Below are 17,339 nucleotides of genomic sequence, written 5' to 3' on the forward strand. Positions count from 1 at the left end.
AATCATTTTAAACACCACACATTAACACAAGTTATGTACACTATAGACATTATTACTTTTTTACACGCACCATTTATGGTATCCTAGAGATCATTACTGAGTGTGAATTTGTGAAGTGGATCACATGCTGTCCTGATTAATGACAGGTAACGAAGAGTTTGACCACGTTACGATAAAGACCCCGGATACAACTTACAAGCATGATTAGCTGACCACTGTTTCAGAAAACATATGGTATGGTATATTAATAAGTGTATGAATTAATACGTTATATTAATATGAACATACATACCTTCCTCAGTGTAAATGAATGCACTCGGGGCACAGGGTTGCCTCCTCCAATATGGCGGCCACGCAGGCATGCCAGGAGGCAGGGTATGTGCGTCTACATATAAGATGTCTATGGTCTCAGCCTGTTTTTCTGTGTAGCTCTCTCTCTAACTTATAGTGATAAGTTACAATAGAGACATTGTCTGCTAAACTAGGATAGCATTAAGCTGAAAACATAATAAGAAACAGAGGATGTGAGTGAGAGAGAGAGAGAGAGACAGACGAAGTAAGTGAGAGAGAGAGCAAGTGAAAGAGAGACAGACGACATGAGTGAGAGAGTGATGGCGTGCGCGAGAGAGAGAAGGAGAACGAGTAAATTATCTGCGCTTCTCGCTCTCTCTGCTTGTGTGCTCCAGCGTGCACTGTTTCCAGTGTCTTCCTGCATCAAGTGTTCTGCGTGTGTTTGCGCAAACCGCTCAAATTAAAAATATTTTTTTTTATATAAACATATTTTTATTTGAGCTTTAAGGGTTTAGCTCTGTTCACACCCATTTATTAAGGTCTCCCTCGCTGGCTTCCTCTAGCATTTTGCAGTCATCAAGAAGTGGACAGTCTCTGTGTGAACTGCCTCTGGTTTAGTCTTGCCGTTAATTTTAAAAGTAAAAAGTATCATATCAGTTGTGGATTTGGGTGTGAGGGTCATGGAATCAGCAGAGGGTGGGGTTTTCCATGGATGAAAAGGGGCCAATACAACATTACAGAAATTGAGAAGTTTAGTTTTAATGTGAACTTTATCATATTAAATTAACTGAAACTGGGACAATATAAAATACCAAATGTATATCATGACGATTTTTAGATAAAACCCCTTTTTATTAATTATTATTAAGTACAAATCTAAATCAAAGCCCACAGCATCATAAGAGCACTCCTGCACCACAGTATTATAATATCACTGTGTGGGTTAATTAGCTAACTAAACTAGCTAACCTAACTTTATCAGAGTGGGTCAGAGTTTTGTACTGCTTTTGGTTTGTGAGAAACCATTAAGATTATTCTAAAGCAGTGTTAATGGTTAAAGCCTTAATGGTCAAAGAGCACCACCCCAGGCACCTGTGAAAAATGTATGTTCTGAAATGGAAATAAAGGGAGCCAGACACAAGCTCTGTTGTTGTTGAGGGAATCTTTATTGTAACTACCCAAACAGTCATCCTAACACTACATGGTGCATCTTCGTATGCACTGAAAAAAATGATGCGTAAAATTTACTTAAAAAAGGTTTCGCAACTTTCTGCATTTGCTTTTTTAAGTAAATTTAATTTCATTGAAATTTAAGTAACTTCAACTCAGTTTCAAGACTAGACAAATGTTATATAGAGTAAATAAGTGAACTGAACTTCAGTCAATCCTTGCTTTTATTAAACTTTACTTAATTTATTTTTGCTGAATCAATCCTTTCTTTAAGTAACCTTTACTTAATTTCTGCATATATTATTACCTAATTACAATGACTTAATTTATATTACTCAAATAGTTTATGATACATAATATATTATAATTCCTGAAATGTAAATATTTTTAGTTAAAACACACATATTACACTATCTCAACACTTTTTAGTACACTAAAAAGAATGTGTTACATGCCATCCAGGTGTTGAGACAGTGAGATTTGGTCTGTTTACAAAATAAATCTTTGAGATTATGTAAAAATTTTAAGGTGTGTTTTAACTTTTAATTTACTGTATAAATTAAGTAATTGTAATTAAGTAATACTGTAAGCAGAAATTAAGTAAAAGTTACTAAAATAAAGCAAAATTCAGCAAAAAATAATTAATTAAAGTTTACTAAAAGAAAGGATTCAGTTCACTTATTTACTCTATGTAACATTTAAGTCTTGAAACCGTGTTGAAGTTACTTAAATTTACATGAAATTAAATTTACTTAAAAAAGCAAATGCAGAAAGTTGCGAAACTTTTTTAAAGCAAATTTTACGCATCATTTTTTTCAGTGTGGGCTGGGAGCCGTATTGCTCCAAAAGGAGCTTAAACCCATAGCATACTTATCCAGAGTACTCACAAGCACAGAACAGAGGTATGCATAAATATAAAAAGAAGCCCTGGTCATTGCATGGGCCTGTGAGCGCTTCCACTTTTGGGGTTGAAAAACCTGGACGAACTACCACCACATATTCAAAGGCTACGCATGCGACTCATGAAGTTCACGTATACTGTCTCACATGAGACATGTATACTGCTACAGGTGATGTTCAGCTGGAAGAGGAGATACAGTCCTGTCAAGTTTACCTGCCACTGAGAAAAGACTCAAACCGCAGTCACTTGGTTACAACACCAGTGCCGCCTCCAGGTTCCGGACCTTTACTTGGACCTGAGCATGTGCCTCCAGTCATAACACAAGATAATTTTAAGAAGTTTAAGCTCAGGCTCCTGCTACATCACCCCACCCAGAGCCTGATAAACAATATCCTAAACGGGAAAGGCAGCCCCCAAAGTACCTGAGGGACTATGTGTGTAGTTAGCGGGATTCTTTTGGGAACTGTGAGTGTGTGATAAAGGGGCAGAATAATCCCCCACACTCAGTGGAAGAAATGGACAGTCTGGGAGCAGAAAGGGAGCCAGACACGAGCTCTGTTGTTGTACAGTGCTGGCCAAAAGTATTGGCACCCCTGCAATTCTGTCAGATAATGCTCCATTTCTCCCAGAAAATGATTGCAATTACAAATGCTTTAACATTAAAATGTTTATTTAATTTGTCTTCAATGGAAAACCACAAAAATAATTGTCAAAAAGCCAGATTGGATATAATTCCACACCAAACATAAAAAAGCGGGTGGACAAAAGTATTGGCACCCTTTGAAAAATCATGTGATGCTTCTCTAATTTGTGTAATTAACAGCACCTGTTACTTACCTGTGGCACATAACAGGTGGTGGCAATAACTAAATCACACTTGCAGCCAGTTAAAATGGATTAAAGTTGACTCAGCCTCTGTCCTGTGTCCTTGTGTGCATCACATTGAGCATGGAGAAAAGTAAGAAGACCAAAGAACTGTCTGAGGACACAGGAAGCATGGGCAATCTCAAGGCTACAAGTCCATCTCCAAAGAACTGAATGTTCCTGTGTCTACCGTACGCAGTGTCATCATGAAGTTTAAAGCCCATGGCACTGTGGCTAACCTCCCTAGATGTGGACGGAAAAGAAAAATTGGCGAGAGAGAAAAACATTTTGGAAGAATGTTCTCTGGTCAGATGAGACAAAAGTAGAGCTTTTTGGGAGAAGGCATCTACATAGAGTTTACAGGAAAAAAAACGAGGCCTTCAAAGAAAAGAACACGGTCCCTACATTCAAACATGGTGGAGGTTCCCTGATGTTTTGGGGTTGCTTTGCTGCCTCTGGCACTGGACTGCTTGACCGTGTGCATGGCATTATGAAGTCTGAAGACTACCAACAAATTTTGCAGCATAATGTAGGGCCCAGTGTGAGAAAGCTGGGTCTCCTTCAGAGGTCATGAGTCTTCCAGCAGGACAATGACCCAAAACACACTTCAAAAAGCACTAGAAAATGGTTTGAGAGTGGCCAGCAATGAGTCCAGACCTGAATCCCATAGAACACCTGTGGAGAGATCTCAAAATGGCAGTTTGGAGAAGGCACCCTTCAAATCTCAGGGACCTGGAGCAGTTTGCCAAAGAAGAATGGTCTAAAATTCCAGCAGAGCATTGTAAGAAACTCATTGATGGTTACCGGAAGCGGTTGTTCGCAGTTATTTTGTCTAAAGGTTGTGCTACCAAGTATTAGGCTGATGGTGCCAATACTTTTGTTCTGCCCATTTTTTGAGTTTTGTGTAAAATGATAATTGATTTGACTTTTTTTTATTCTCTTTTGTGTTTTTTCATTGCAAGCAAAATAAATGAAGATATTAATACCAAAGCATTTGTGATTGCAATCATTTTCTGAAAGAAATTGAGTATTATCTGACAGAATTGCAGGGGTGCCAATACTTTTGGCCAGCACTGTAGATGGAATCTTTATTTTAAATACCCAAACATCCCAATCCTATCACTATAGACACCAACATTGTGAACTACTCTTGGTTTGACACAAAAAAAGAGTTAGGAAGAGGAGAAATTATATAAATATAAAGGTGTGGAGCTGCTTTACTTTCTTTATTTAAGTATACTATTTTTTATACATGTGATGAAAAGGATAAACAGTATTTTTTTTGAGTATTTGCTGCTGTGATGCATGATATGCTACTACACATAATGCATTGGTAGTTAATATTTATTTTTAAGTTTTTTGCATAGCTAGCTCACATATTAGGTCTATTGTACTTAATTTCACAAATTTTCACGATGATAGAGTTTTGTATCCTGCAGGAAAACTTTCACAAAATAATTAGCACATTATTGTTTTGGTTAACTTTCATGTTGTTTTTGAATAAACTAAGTAAAAGTAGAATTAGTGTATAATGTTTGGTGGTGGTGGGGATCCTGAGGTGGGGGTCATCCAGAGCTCCATAAAAACTTGAACCTCCACTGTGTCAAAAAGACAAATTACAAAATTAAAAATATAAATTTTTACAATACAATTTGTAATGTTGGCTTAAAAAACAGCTCCTGATACACTAAATCTATATAATGTTCCAAGAGCCACCTGACATTCTACTTTAACAGATCCAGCACAACAGTAACTTTGTAAAAATTCTGTAAATTCAGGCCCAGGCTCAGATGATCCAGTGTCCCAGAGGCCCAGCCACAGCTCTGAGCACCCCACCTGCTCTGACCCCTCCAGAAAAAGGAGGAACAGCAGCAGCGGAGGGTCCCAGGACGCAAAGCGGAGGAACAGGCTGATAAGTCCACAACATTACATTACATTACATTTGGCAGACGCTTTTTTCCGACTTACAATAGTGAAGTACAAAAGTAAAAGAAGTTAAAGGTAAAAACATCTTAATATAGGGCCTAAAGGAGATCAAAGGGAAATAATGGGATAGAGGAGTAGAGAAGGGGAAGAAGGCAATGAGGTTAGAAGTAGTTAGTGTGTTAGAGGTGTTAGGAGAGTAAGTGCTCTGTGAAGAGCTCTGTCTTCAGGAGTTTCTTAAAGATAGCGAGAGATTCTCCAGATCTGATAGTGGAAGGTAGTTTGTTCCACCATTGGGGAACTCTGTATGAGAACAGTCTGGTTTGCTTTGTGTGAATGTTTGGTAAAGCGAGGCGACGTTCACTGGAGGAGCGCAGCGGCCGGGAGGTAGCGTAAGCCTTCAGGAGTGAGTGCAGGTAGGAAGGAGCCTGTTCTGTCATCACCTTGTAGGTGATTGTAAGAGCTTTGAATTTTAATACGAGCAGCAACTGGTAGCCAATAGAGCTCAATGAGCAGCGGGATGACGTGCCAGTTTTGGCTGGTTGAAGACCAGACATGCTGTCATCAACCATAACACCCTAGCCACCTTTGTTGGTGAGAGAGAGGGAGAGTCGATGGTTATAGTGAAGTTGTGTTGAAAAGATGGTTTCGCTGGTATAACCAGAAGTTCAGTCTTTGGAAGGTTTAGCTGGAGGTGATGCTCCTTCATCCATGCGGATATGTCTGAGAGACACTGCGATATCTGTGCAGAGATTGAGTGATCTTTAGGTGAGAATGACAGGTTCTTTGTTTATTCTCTTAGGCTTCATCCCAGGGAGAGGAGGCTTGAGACGCTGACAGCGAGCACACCACACATTTTCAAGATCAGTTCATGTTCACAGTTTATTATTGTTACAATAAAGGTTTTTGCATCATCACTTTTTGTGTCTAATTTTACGCTACAAGCATTTACTGTCCCATCATAGTCCGTGTTACCAGGAGGTCCTACAAACGTCCTAAGTATGTTGTATAAACGTCTCCTCAGAGTCCCCTGGATGTTATTTCGGGGTCCTATGAACGTCCTAAGAACGTTAAACAAAACCTTTAAACACTTCCCATAAGCGTCCCCTCGGAGTCCTCAGGTGGTTCTAGAAACGTCCTAAGAACGTTACTAACGACGTTTAGAGGACTTTCCATCAACGTCCCCTGGACGTCCCGTGAAGGTTCCCTGGTGGTCCTACAAACATCCTATGAGGACGTCCGCTGCAACATTTTGACGACCCTACAAAATGCCCGTCCTGGGGACGTTCGCGGTGTTGGTTCGAGGGACGTCCTCAGGACGTGTTTTTGTTAGCTGGGGTATAGCTGAGTGTCATCAGCAAAGCAATGGTAGGTGAGCAATGTGAGCGGATAACCTGACCTAGAGAGGTGGTATATATTGAGAAGAGAAGGGGTCCCAGTACCGAACCCTGGGGAACCACAGTGGATAAGGAGTGGGCTGAGGACAGCTGTCCTTGCCATGACACCTTGAACTAGTGCCCAGTGAGGTATGATCTAAACCATGACAGTGCATTGTCTGAGATCCCTATGTTTGAGAGTATAGTTAGGAGGAAGTCATGGTTGACTGTGATGAAGGCAGCCGAAAGGTCCAGCAGAATGAGGACTTTCCTGCAGCTCTGGCAGTTTTTAATGCTTCTGTCACAGACAACAGAGCCGTCTAGGTAGAGTGTCCTTTTTTGAAACCAGATTGGTTCTGGTCCAGGAGGTCATTCTGGGAGAGGAAGCCAGAGACCTGATTGAGAACTGCTCTTTCTTATGTTTTAGAAAGAAAAGGTAGTAGTGAGACCGGTCTGTAGTTATCAACCTGGGCAGGGTTAAGAGAAGGCTTTTTAAGCAGTGGTGTCACATGTGCTTGTTTAAAAGCCGGAATGATTGCAGGTGCAATGGTTTGCAGTAGGTTTGAAGGAATTGGGTCAAGTGGACACGTAGTAGGACGGCTACGTGTTAGGAGAGCCAGTGTCTTGTTCTGGCTGCCACTTTCCCAGTAAAGAATGAGGCAAGTGTTTCAGCTGTAAGGCAGGTAGCCGGAGGAGGCGGAGGGTGGAGTAGTGTTTTAAATGTTTCAAATAGTTTCCAGGAGTCTGTGAGGGAGCTGATTTTTTGTGATAAAATTCAGCTTTAGCAGTAGTGAGGTTGGCTAAAAAAAACCAGGAGCAGTAGGTAATTTTTTAGGTCTGCATGATTTAGCTTTTTTTTGGCATTTTCTTTCGGCAGCTCGGAGTTTGGAGCATAGTTCCCTGAGTGTGGCATTTTTGAGCCATGGCTGTGGTTTGCTTGAGCTAATGGCTCGAGATGTTAGAGGACAGAGGTTGTCCAAACAGGAGCTTAGTGTGGAGCTTAGTGTGGAGCAGAGAGTATCAGTGGTATCATTTACATTGAGTGATGAAAATGAGCCTAGTGGAGGCATATTATCAGTCACCAGCGAGGAGTACTGGTCTGTTGAGAGATCTCGAAGATTTCGGTGGAACGAGACCATAGTAGGAGTAGCTGTGTTTTTTTGAGATATGAACATTGAGTTGCATGAAGAAGTGATCCCAGAGGTGCAAAGGAGTGACAGTTAGAGAGTCGGTGTCACAGTTACGAGTGAAGATCAGGTCTAGATGTTTGCCAGCTTTGTGTGTTGGAGGGCTGGGGACCTGCTCCAGATCGAAAGACTGCATGAGGGATAAGAAGTCTGTGAAGCTGGTACTGTCATGGTGGATGTTCATATCCCCTAGAATGAGCATGGGACAATTTTGCTCAGGGATAGAAGACAGTAGCATGTCGAGTTTATGTGTGAACTCGCCCATTTGTCCAGGAGGACGGTAGATAACAATAATGTCAAGTTTTGCTGGAGTATTAACCAGTGTGGCATGATACTCAAATGAATTGTTTGTATTTGCAGGTAGTAGTGAAGTATGTTTTAAGCCATTAGCGATTAATAGGCCAGTTCCACCTCCTTGTAATGAGAGACGAGAAGTATGGGAGAAGGAATAATTATTTAAAAGTGCCGCCGGAGTAGCAGTGTTTTCTGGTTTAATCCAAGTTTCAGTCAGAGCCAGCAGTTGTAATGATAGATGATTTGCATAAGAGGCGATAAAATCTGCTTTATTAACAGCCGACTGGCAGTTTCATAGCCCAACTGAGAATGAGGTAGTAGTGGGCGTGGTTTGCTTTAGTGGACGCAGGTTAGTATGATCCTGGTGCCTATGTGTGTTTTTTCGCCTTCTGAGCATACCGGAGATAACAGGAATGTGATGGGTGCACATTTTAGGAGGCAGCAGGATGGGCTGCCTTGTCGGTGACCTTGCTCGGTGGACTCGCCCAGGTAGACTCGTAGGTCTTAACCCGAGTTGGTCTTCACACAACAGCTGACACCTCGGCAAGTGTGAGTGACGAAACAGGAGTCTAAATTGCGCACAGCTGCGGGCGATATAGGAAATCAGCGCCACCAGACTCTCTTTTAAAGCCATGAGTAACGTCCCCGAGGTCCGCAGACAGAGAATGTGTGAATGAGGGGGTTTGCCACGCCCGCTCTAACGAAACTTTAGGTTACGACCGTAACCCCGGTTCTCTGATAGCATGAGAGAGGTATCTCACTATAGAATACGCCCCTCTCGCGCATTCCTCAGAAGCAGTCTAACATTATGCCAGCCCTGACTGGCTGGCCAGGTGTGACGTCCGCGGGGAAGGCACCCGTATAAAACCAGGTGCCCGAGCGGCAGAACGTCATTCAAAATTAGCTATCTCTTCTCGCTCATCGCAAGAAGGGTGGTCCGGTGAGATACCTCACTCATGCTATCAGAGAACCGGGGTTACGTTCGTAACCTAAAGTTTTCTTTCAAGAATTCATTTGGTATCTTGCTATGGGATATGCTTACTCCCGTATTGCCAGACAAGCCAACTTAGATGCTGCTTGACCTGACATCAGACTGGCGTGTCCTGAGCCAGCGCTGAGCTGGTGCTCAAAACAGCATGAGCCAAGCGTGATGAAGTAACATCAAGCCTGTAGAACCTCATAAAGGTTGTAGGGGATGACCAACAAGCGGCCGCACATAGCTCTTGTAAGGACACCCCTTTAAAAAGAGCCCATAATGTGGCAATACCCCTCGTGGAATGCGCACACAGACCATCAGGGGGGTTGAGCCCTTTTGCTGAATAAGCCAAGCCTATAGCTTCTACAATCCAGTGTGAGAGACGCTGTTTTGTAATGGGCTTACCCTTATGAGACCCAGACCAGGAAATAAATAGTTGATCTGATTTCCTGAATGACATGGTCCTGGTCTCAAAGCGCACACAGGACATAGCATATGTAACCGCTGCTGTTCCGGGGACAAAAACAGCGCTGAGTGAAAAGCATTGAGCTCCAAAGGAAGACACGAATAGGACGTGTCCATAACCTTAGGAATGTACACTGGGTTAGGTCGCAGAGAAAAGTTAGAGTCACCTGGACCAAACTGCATACATGAAGAATGCACTGAAAAGGCGTGTAAGTCACCAACTCATTTGGCAGACACGAGCGCCATAAGCAGTGCTGTTTTAAGTGAAAGCATCTTCGAATCCACCTCCAGTAAAGCCTCTAGTACCAGAGGCAAATCCCACTTAGGAGATAAAGGTTTTGATACAGGGCGCAAGCAACGCATCCCGCGCATGAAACGACAAATATGGGGTTGTTGCCCCAACGCTTTGCCATTAAGTCCTACGTGACGCGCAGAAATAGCAGCTAGATACACTTTAATAGTGTAAAAAGCTTTGCCGTTTTCAAGAAGTGTTTGTAAGAATAACAAAACTCTCCTTACAGAGCACTGGTATGGACGGTGCCCTAGCACTTTGGATGGTCGCTACTACATTCTGAGCCATGGTTGAGCGTAAAGCATCTGCGTTATCTCTGCTAACCAATGCTTTTGTGGCCAATTCGGTGCTATCAGAATAACTGATAGACCCGCCTCTCTCACTCTGATTAGAGTGGGGGATATCAGAGCTAGTGGAGGGAATGCGTAAAGGAGGGCACGCGGCCACTTGTGTGCCAGCGTGTCCACTCCCAGCGGAGCATCCCTGTTGTTCAGTGAGAAAAAAATGGTGGCACTGTGCGTTCTCCCTGGAGGTGAACAGATCCTCTGCTGGGAGACCGTACCGCTTCCAGACTATATTCACCATGTCTGGGTGAAGTTTCCACTCCCCATAGCGAGGGTGGCCCCTGGAGAGTAGGTCCGTCCCTCGATTTGACACTCCCGGCACATGCGTTGCTTTGAGTGAGAGGAGGTTGGCATTGCTCCAGATAATCAGTCTGTGTGCTAGCCTGTGAAGTTGTAGGGAGCGCAAGCCCCCCTGCTTGTTGATGTAAGCCACCACAGTTGTGTTGTCCGTACAGATCAAAACATGAGAGTTGTCCACATACGTAAGAAAATGACGTAGACCCAGGCATACTGCCCTGAGCTCCAGAACATTTACATGAGCCAAGCGTAAGCTCAGACTCCACTGTCCATTTACCGACCTCCCTTCGTGGGTGGCACCCCATCCCCATAGAGACGCATCAGTAGTAATTACTTTTCTGGCACTGATCATGCCTAGCGGTGCGACCTGTGACAAGAAGTGCGGACGTTTCCACAGTCGCAGTGTCAGCGCACCCTGAGCTGAAACAATAATTTTCCTGCGTGCGTACACTCGCGGGTCCAGACCGAGCTTCGCCACCCAGCACTGAAAACCCCTCATATGTAGCCTCCCTAGGGGAATAGCAGCCAACGCTGATGCCATCAGACCCAGAAGTCTGTAGCACATCCTCAGCTCCACATAATTTCCCCTGCGAAAATGGGCGAGGCATGCCTGAAATGCCTCTACTCTGTCTGGGAAAAGCCGAGCTCTCATCGCGACTGAGTCTAAGGACAGTCTGATGAAAGTTATTGACTGGGTGGGGTTCAGCACACTTTTGGCCAAGTTGATTTGAAACCCCAGCCATGAGAGGTGTCTCATTAAGTATTCGGTGTGTGTGTGATGGCTTCTTCCTTTGACTTTGCAGCCAAAAGCCAGTCGTCCAAATACATTGCCAGACAAATTCCATTCGCCCTGAGCGGCCCTATCGCTGCTTCTGTGCATTTGACAAAAACGTGCAGGCTCAGAGAGAGGCCGAATGGGAGTACCATATACTTGTATGTCATCCCCTGAAGGGCGAATCTGAGAAACTTTCTGTGGGGATGGTAAATGGGAATGTGAAACTATGCATCTTTTAGATCGATGGTAGTGAACCAATCGTCTGGGCATACAAACTTTAGCAGTGCTGAGTGAGTCACCATTCGGAATTTGTACTGTCTGAGGTGTTTGTTTAACGCTCTCAGGTCCAGTATAGGTCTCATGCCCCCTCCCTTTTTGGGAACTATAAAATACCTCGAGTAGAAGCCGCTCCGGCTCTGTGCTGGAGGTACTACTTGAATGGCTCCTTTCTCTAAAAGAAAGGCTAACTCTGCTTCTAGATAACTGTCAGCATTTCCCCTCGCCTGGGACCATATTATGTCCAAGAATCGAGGGGGGGAATGTGAAAATTGGAGCGCCAGCGTGCTATTCGCTGTGTTACCGCTGGCTACAGCACCACCAGTGGAGCCCTCTAGTGGAGAGCAGCATTGTCTCGCTCTGGTAGCTGCGCATGTGTGTGAGGCCAGCTCTGGTACAGAGCTTATGTGGCCCTGCGCCGCTAAGTGCACAGTGTTCCTTATGTTTTGCAACAATAGGGAATTTTTGTTTTGAAGTGCCCTCGGCCCGTGGCCTGGTTGCACAATGGGGTATAACTTTATTTCTGTTGAACACAGTGTGTGTGTGCTTTTGACAGTGGACAGGGGTTTTCTGAACTGAACAAAGTCCCACACTTTTGAACTGTGAGCCACAACTGCAGGCTCTAGGGACTGGTCCCCCAGTGGGAGAGGGGCGTGTGTCTGGCAAACACGCTTCCCTCACCGGCAGCGAGTTAGATTGCCTGCAAGGCCCTCTTGCTCAGGCGGGTGCGAGGCGGCACTTGCCAGCTTTCATGCTGGTCCACTGGTGCAGCTGGTTTGTTGCCCCATGCTCCTCCATTCTCAGCTTTGGGTTTTGGTGGTCTGGGCTGTGGTGGGGTGGGTCGATTTGGAGTCCTGTAGCCAGACGGACGACACGCTACCACTTGTGCAAAGGATGGACGGGGTGCTGAGGCAGGAGGTGGGTGCACTTTCCTTTGCAGACAGGTTTGCAGAGCCTCACCCTCCCTTTTCTTTTCCTCACAGCGGCGTTGCATAGCGGCCATAGCGGGGCCGAACAAGCCCTTTGGATCCACAGCAACATCCAGAAGCTGGACTTTTTTGTGGTGTGAGAGGCTAGACAAGTTGAGCCAGCGCACTCTCTCCTGCGTGACCATGATACTCATCGCCCTTCCGGAAGCCTGGACAGCACAGCGATGTAGGCGAAGGCATAAGTCGGTCACCACGCACATCTCGTCCCACAGCTTGTGCTCCGTGGTTCTGGCCATCTCCTCCTGAAGCTCAGCCTGACACGCCATCAGCATAGATGATGCGTTTAGAGCTCGCACACCGAGGGCAACGGACCTGTATACCTTGTCGGTCATGGAGGACTGGATTTCGTCCGCCTTTGACGGGAAGCTGGGCGCGGATGAGGTCATGAAGGCTTTCTGGCCAGGATGGAGGTGGTGAGCGATCAGTGGCTCCACCTGCAGCAGATTGGACAGTCTATTCGCCTCCATTTCTGAGCAGTCCAGCATAGCACCGCCCAGAACCGGGTTTTTCGATGAGAAAGGTTTCGGCCAGGTGTGGGTCATTTCTTCCAGGCACTCGGGGAATAGCAGAAGAACCTGTCTCTCCATACTTTTCACCCTGGATAAGTGCTTGCCCTCATACCGAGAACCGGCCTTCTCGGGCAGAGCGCTGGGCCATGGAATGCCCAGTTTCCCTGCGGCGCGCTTACATACTTCGTGCAGGCTCGCACTAGCAACTGGGGAACCGTCGACCTTGCCTGCCGCGCCTGAGCTACACTCGCGGGGGGCTTGAGGCATTGCTGCCTCGGTCAGTGGAAGAAACGGATAGTCATCGTCCTCGTAGGGGACGCATCGATGAGTTCATCTTGCCCCTCGCGCATACAGCCTAGCTCGTCGAGCAACGGAGATATCCATGTGCTCGGCCCAGTTTGTACTGGTAACTGGCTGCAGAATCCTGAGGTTGACACTCAGGAGCTGGAGGCACCGCCATCATGGGGTCTCGATCGGTCAAACTACCATGGCGTGCTAATCGACGACGGAGACTTTTCAGGGGCAGGCGGGCGCAGTGGATGCAAGAACCCGTGGGGGCTAGTGCATCTTGGGAGTGTTGCAGCCCGAGGCACTCATTGCAGCAGGGGTGAGTATCTCTTGGAGAAATACAGCCCCAGCTTCTCATCTCTCTCTGTGGGAGAAGGAGAAGCCATTGCTAGTTAGCTTTGCAGCTAAGGTTATCCTTAGCTTTCCGGTTAAGGCTAATGTTTGGAGACAAGCTAGCCGATAGCACAGGATATATGGGTCAGCGTACTCTAGTGTTAACCACTGTTTGGAGACAGACAGGTTAGATAGTTGTTTGGAGACAAGCCTATCTTCTTTTTGTCAAATGCCACCGTAGTTAGGAATTAGCGCCCGGCGAGAGAGTGGTTATCTCTGCTCTGTAGACAGTAGTTGACTTGAGTCGCTTCTGAGCGAGAAGAGAGGTTTGAATGACGTTCTGCCACCTGGTTTTATACGGGGTGCCTCCCCCGCGGATGTCAGACCGGCGTAATGTTAGAGTGCTTCTGATGAATACGCGAGAGGGGCGTATCCCATAGTGAGATACCGAATGAATGCTTGAAAGAGAACTCGCTCAACCTTGTCCAAAAAGCGCACTTAAAAGCGCGTTTGCTGTTGCTGGTACAGCGTAGCCAGTGTTGGAAAGGTTACTTTTAAAATGTAATCCCTTACAGATTACTGATTACATCACTCAAAATGTAATTTGTAACGTAATCAGTTACATTACTTCAAGTGAGTAAAGTAATCTGATTACTTTGGATTACTTTAAATATTGTCATTTTTTTAAGCCTGAATGAATGTAGCAACCACATATTGCATATTATTCTTTTATTTTTCTTTCCAGTTAACAAATAGATAAACAAATAAAACAGCCTTTTCAATCACTCTATAAAAATACTTATGAAACCATTTCATCAAACTATTGTATGAAACACTTCTATAAATTGATGATAAAACCATTTAAAACTAAACAATGTAAGCTATCTATTTGCAGGTTTGCCACCAGTGTTAATTTTGACAACAAATTTTGATTTAGTCTTAGTCATAGTCTTGTGACGAAAATAGCATTTAGTTTTAGTCACAATTTAGTCATCTGAAATGTTTTTAGTTTTAGTTGACTTAATGTCATAAGAATATAGTCGACTAAAATTACAGTAAATTTAGTCAACTAAAATGTAAAGGGTGTAAATGTAAATGCTTTTTCATCAGTTCCCTTGAATTATTAACTATACACGTATACGAAATGAAACGTTTAATAACCAATTGAGTGATATTGTTAATGTTTGAATGTGAAATATATTTATATATGATTTAATGTATATTATTATTATTGTAGGTGTGTGACTATACATATTTTACATTTAAAAATTTGCTCTAGAAATCAGGTCATAAAACAACTGAATAGTTAATTATAGTTTGAACAGAGCTGTAAATGCAAAAAGAGCTTTTAAATGATCTAGTTTTATCTCCAGCACTAATCCAGCACATCTACTGGAGCTACAGTCTATAAATGAGCTCAAAAACACACATTCACACACTGTCCTGTAGAGATGCTCTCAGGATGTACTGAGAGACGTCATGAGTTAAAGTGAGAAACTTATGAGAAAGTGCTGTAAGGAACTTTACACAGACTTTTGGGTTCATAGATTCACTTATTTTATTGTTTTATTTTCGTTATATTATTGAGTTTCTTTCTGACCTGTTCCTGCTTTAACACTAGCTATATCTTTCCCACTGTGACACTAAACAGATGATCTGATCTTAATGAGTGAGTTCTGTATCAGTTCTGTGTTTTAGTGCACTGCTGAGTTAAACACATCAGCTCATGAAATAACATCAGCATTAAAACGCGGATCTCTGCATGAAGATCTGTGTGACTCTGGTCTGCAGAAGCTGAAAGATTAGTGGTGTTTTTACCGGAGATTGAGTCGCTCCACACGGTTTACACGTTATCTTGTTTTTCGCGACGTCAAAGGAGAAATATATCGCCTCTCCCCTCTCTCTCTCCCTGCTGAACACTGTCGAGTTAACTTCCAGTCGAGCTCCGTAACGACAGTTTAATTCCCGGGTTTGTAACTGAGCGCCCGGTGCTACTGCAGGAGAGGCGGGTACTGATTGGTTGACTACCCCGCTTATCCCGCCTCTCCACCTTCGCTAAAGTAGCAGTGATTGGATCTCTTCCTAACTGGTCCCTACCTTTCACAGAACTAAATCAGTCTGATTGGATTTCGTCCCTGCCAAACATTTTCGTCTCGTTTTTATTCGTTGACCAAAATATCAGTTAATTTCGTCTCGTTGTGTGTGCGGAGCCGTCATATCCCTGTCATATCAGAGCGATTTCACCGCAAAATGTTATTTGCGTTTTTGGATTGGAAGAGCAAAAATAGGAAAGTACCACAATGTAATCCTTTTATTTTAGCAGAGTAACTGTAATCTGATTACCACTTACTGAAGCAGTAACTGTAACGGATTACAGTTACTTATAATTTGTAATCTGATTACGGAACGCCGTTACATGTAATCCGTTACTTCCCAACACTGAGCGTAGCTGAAGTTTAAGTGAAGTAAAAGAGCAGTCTGGTGTACAACATGTGTGTTTAATGGTATAAGTGTTTAGCAGGACATTTAGAGTACACACAGATCATGGATTGGTCAGTTAACCCTGTCTGTACCACCCTGGCTGTACCATCTGGATGATGGAGGATTTGGCACAGTGTTTGCAGGCTTTCGAGAGGAAGATGGGCTGCCTGTTAATACCTCGCACACATAAACTTACACACAGGATTTGTTGGCTAATGGACCTGAAACACACAAAAACTGATAGGGCTGAAGTATGTAATGTTATGTTACAGAATTTTACAGAACATGACAAATAATATATTAAATGAAAGTTTTAGGTAGAAAATATATCTTTAAGTACTTTAATCCACACACACACAAAGTGTGATATTAGCTAAATCATCTTAAAAATAATAGGATGGTAAATGTCACGTCTGCACAGTGATTCTGAAGAGCAGTGGTCAGTCTGTTAGTGGTTAAGGAACGTTTGAATAGTTATTTTAGCTTCTCTCTTTCTTTAGGTCTCCATTAAACACATCTCCTCTGACAATGTGGTTCAGTTTATACACACAAACACAAGAACATTCAGTATATAACACAAACTGTGCACTAACAGGTTTATCATGAGCATACACTGTCTCAACACATGTAAGGCACAAGAAGGTTTATTTAATTCACCTCAGAGTCCTCAGCATATAGTCCATGTGTGCTAATGACAAAATAGTTTGTCCTTATTACAGTTTAGATCAATAAGATGCAGTATTGTATCTGTGAGAACATACTGTGTAAAGTTTGTACAATTAATGATATTTGCATGTGCTACGTTTGATGTTCATGTTGATGTAGTATAAAGTGCAAATATGTAAATATATATATATATATATATATATATATATATATATATATATATATATATATCTACATCAACATGAACATCAAACATAGCACATACAAATATCATTATATATTGTACTGCAACGGAATTATCTCATTCGATAATGATGCTGCCTTTTATGCATTTTTCTCAAACTGTTATGATGAAGTATATTTTGAAAAATCCCTTTTAGTAATAGTAACTGATCAACAAAAAGGCAGGTACTTGGTTACTACAGCAACCAATGAACAGCAAAAAAAAATCACTCTGATCGGTGTCAGGGGGGTCTTAGAATTGTACAATTTGTAAATATTAAATTTCTATTGCAGTTAAGGTCAAGTTCTGTTATCTGATGTGCGGAAACATTTGGAGTGGCTAAAAGTGAACACTGAACACGGATTGTTTTCGGTGTCAAGTTAGACTTATCTTCTATCTGTGTTTGCATATAAATATGG

The 17,339-nt window shown here is 43.3% G+C and overlaps 1 pseudogene; it reads right to left on the bottom strand.

The window, feature by feature from the left end:
- Positions 1-10,011: 10,011 nt before the first annotated feature.
- Positions 10,012-13,196, bottom strand: LOC125782538 (uncharacterized; annotated as a pseudogene).
- Positions 13,197-17,339: the final 4,143 nt, after the last annotated feature.

Source organism: Astyanax mexicanus, chromosome 1 (genome assembly GCF_023375975.1).
Source record: "Astyanax mexicanus isolate ESR-SI-001 chromosome 1, AstMex3_surface, whole genome shotgun sequence".
Taxonomy (NCBI): domain Eukaryota; kingdom Metazoa; phylum Chordata; class Actinopteri; order Characiformes; family Acestrorhamphidae; genus Astyanax; species Astyanax mexicanus.